General features: G+C 34.5%; 1 long non-coding RNA gene across 1 annotated transcript; it reads left to right on the top strand.

The window, feature by feature from the left end:
* Positions 1–1,386: 1,386 nt before the first annotated feature.
* Positions 1,387–2,033, top strand: LOC147283304 (uncharacterized). The gene is made up of 3 exons (XR_015122256.1): positions 1,387–1,511; positions 1,787–1,866; positions 1,947–2,033. It is a non-coding gene; the product is annotated as an uncharacterized LOC147283304 (long non-coding RNA).
* The last annotated feature ends 1,442 nt before the right edge of the window (positions 2,034–3,475 follow it).

Genomic DNA, 3,475 nt, shown 5'->3' with positions numbered 1-3,475 from the left:
CTCTCCATCTGCACGTCTCCTGACGTCACCGACCTCCATCTCCGTCCTTAGCGTCTCCACCCATTCCTCATCGCCCGACTATCTCTGCACTCCCCTGAATCATCTTCGTGCATCTCTGCACTTCTGTTCAGGTACAGTTGGGTTAGGGTTTGATTTTGGGGGGTTTTTTTCTCATTAGATTTTGTTCTTTCTTTTTTTGTGCATTTCTGATTTTTGTTCTTTGAGGTTCTTCTAACCCTTTTTGTTTTGTGTTTTTGCTCAAGGTGAAGTTCATATTGGTGATATTGTTGAGCTTGGGGAAAGAAAATAGCTAGGCTGCCGATTGGATTGGAAAGGTGAGTTCATCAGGCCCTTTTTTTTTTATACAACTGGGTTCCTTTAAATTTTCCAATTAGCTTATAAGTTCGCATGTAATTGAATTCTATGTTTAGTTTACGTTTTTTCAGTGTTATTTTCTCTTGATGTTATTTACATTTACCAAGTGTCTTTTGATACAATCCTTGTAATGCTTAAATTTAGTTTCCTAATTTTAGGACTTGAACTTGGCATTGAGTTTATTGCCAAATTCTGATGGCCCTTGTGTGTTTGATGTTGGTTTCATATGTTTCTTTGTACTCAAATATATTACTTACTCCAAAGAGGAGGAAGCGGTTTGTTGTATTCAAAATGTACATGGGTTTGTCTTGGAGGGTAAATCTTTGAGGTACGTGCATTTTACACCTATTTGAGACTGTTCTCTTATTTAACGATTGCATGATTTTGCAATATAGAGTTGTCAGCATCATAATCTTTTAGGTGTATGTTTCAGGGCTTGCTTCGGGACTACAAAGTATTGTCATGCATGGCTGAGGAATGTGGTATAGATCATTACATGGTCTATCTAGTTTGATGAAATGCTCTATCTTGTAGATCCTACATTGAATTTGAAAGAATCTAGTTGAGTATTCACTTTTTGTTGTTTCCAGCCTTGCACCAATCCAGATTGTTTGTATCTGCATGAGGTTGGATGTCAGGAAGATAGTTTCACTAAAGATGAAATAATATCTGCATACACTAATTTAGTTCTCTATCTTGGCCAATATTTTGTTAAATGATAAGAGTGCTATATTGTTACTTGTCTTGTTGATGGTTATACTCTATCAGTATTCAGGAGGATTCGAAAAAGGTATTTATTGTGACTTCATGTCATTCCTTTATGATTATTGATGAGAGGTGTTTGTGGAGATAAAGGTTAAAAAGATTTAATATTCATTAAAATGCTTTAATGAAGATTTTTGTGTAACTTTAATATACTTGTCATTGCTTTCTGCTTTTTGTAACTTCTGGTAGTGTTTTGATTGGATGATTAATTAACTTGCATAATGGTTTAAAGGAGTAGAGTACAACAAATTACTGGTGCTGCACACAGTATGCAATGATGTTCAGGGAGTGTGTTGCCTCTGCCACTAGATGATTATTGTAACAGTAGTTCTGCTTCTGCTGGACGACCTATTATTAAAAATGGTTCAAGTGTAAGTGTCATATATTTACTACAAAGTTATGGAACTGTAAGAATGAGCTGGATGCTATTGTTTTTTATTTGCGTTCTTGTTTTGCCTTGATATAGTTTAGGTGTATTTGATTAAAATTCTGGAGGAATAATCTGAAATGGAAGTTAAATTTTTCTTTATTTAGTAGATGTGACTATCAAGTTGCAGAGTTGTGATGTTTAGCTGAATATTAGTTGTGCTGTTTTTGAGGCATATATTCTTGTTTTGATTTTGTTTTTTGTTTTTTTATATTGCAGAATACTGGAAGCCTTATTAGAGGTTCTCCTCCAAATGGAAGCTCTGGTAGATCTATTGCTCTTCCAGCTGCAGCCTCATGGTATTTGGTTATCCATTTTTTGTCTTTACACTGATTATGATTGTAATGAACACTAAAAATACTGAATGTTCGTTGCTCAGGGGAACACGTGGTTCGAATTGTCAACCACCAGCTTCACATGTAATATGTTCAAATGGACATTCTAAACGGAAACCTGATGCAGTCAGTTGAACATTGCCATGCTCTTCATCAGCTGTAGCCCCTGCTCCAGAGCTTAGCTTTTGTGACTAAGGTATGCATTAGTGAAGTATAAGTAACTTGACATTAAGTTGGTCATGTGAACTCTGAGCAGTGATATGAAAATTGTCTTTTACTTGGAAATGTTGAAATTCTTTTATTTGTTTTGTGGCTGAAAAATTGGAAATGTAGTAAAGGAATAAAAGGAAACAAATTAGCTTAGGAGAGTGTTTTGGGTGCATGCAGATTGGGAATACTGGGTGGATTCTTTCAAACTTGTGGAAGTGGACATGTTATATAGCTAGGCCCCTGTTTGATGATCACTTGTGTGAATTTGAGGTTGATTTCAGCTTGATTCTTAATTAATGTAGTTATGCACTTATATTATTAATAACAAATTTATGAGTGGTCTAGTGCAATTTCTTTAGGCCATTGGGAGATTCTGTTTTGGGTGTAGTTAGCTTAGGACATTTTGCTGGTTATGTATATGTGCTTAATTCTTAATTAATGTAGTTGTGCACTTATATCATGAGTTGTCTTGGCCTTTTTTACCTAAGGGGCATATTGTTTATTCATTTCTTAGATTCATTATGTCTTCATTTTGGGTTGAATTTTCTTTTTAATTACTACTCCGTTTTTGCCTTGTTTCAGTGGGAGCGAAGGAATGACAACACTTATACCCAAGAAGATATCAATGAAGTCCGGGCTGAATGGGCAAACTTTGTGGGGCAGTATATGTAGATCGAGTAGAAGGTGAATTTTTGACGTGCAACATTTTTGAACTTGATTTTGTAGGTCATGTGTTTAGCTAGACTAGCTTGGGGTATATATATATATATATATATATATCATTGATCACTTTGTTAGATTCTTTTGGGTGCTGCCAAGATTGATAGCTAGGCTTAATTAATTGCTAGATTAGATTGATGGTAGCAAATTGGTAGATTAGAATATTGATGGCTGGTTTTTGTGTTATAGATGGTTTTTGTGTATGGCATGCCTGGTTATATGGTCTTCAGAGAGCCATATAAGATTTTTTAAACTGGCATTATTTCTTGAGTTGTATCTACTTACAGATCAGCACTTGCATTAAGGGATTTTACTGTGATCAATTCACCCCAAAAGAGTCCTAAAATGTGGACTAAGAATTGGAGTGGATGGTAAGGTGCTTAAATAATCATATTACTTTCTGATGTTTGGAACTAGTTTTTTGTAAATATGAATTGATTTATTGTATCATATCTTTTTGATCTGATTGTATTTTATTGGCAATGTACCTTCAAAACATTTTTGATTGGGTTTTACTGATATGGGGTTTGTTTATTGATTTTGAAATTATATGGGTTTATTGATATGAGTTTACTGATATATGCTTATTTATTTTGCTTGATCTTTATTGATTTTGTTTACTGATATTGGGTTTGTTTATTGA

The sequence above is a fragment of the Dryas octopetala genome, chromosome 5 (assembly GCF_963921425.1).
Source record: "Dryas octopetala chromosome 5, drDryOcto1.1, whole genome shotgun sequence".
Taxonomy (NCBI): domain Eukaryota; kingdom Viridiplantae; phylum Streptophyta; class Magnoliopsida; order Rosales; family Rosaceae; genus Dryas; species Dryas octopetala.
Note: the sequence above shows the minus strand (reverse complement) of the source record. Positions and strands in the feature narration are given on the sequence as shown.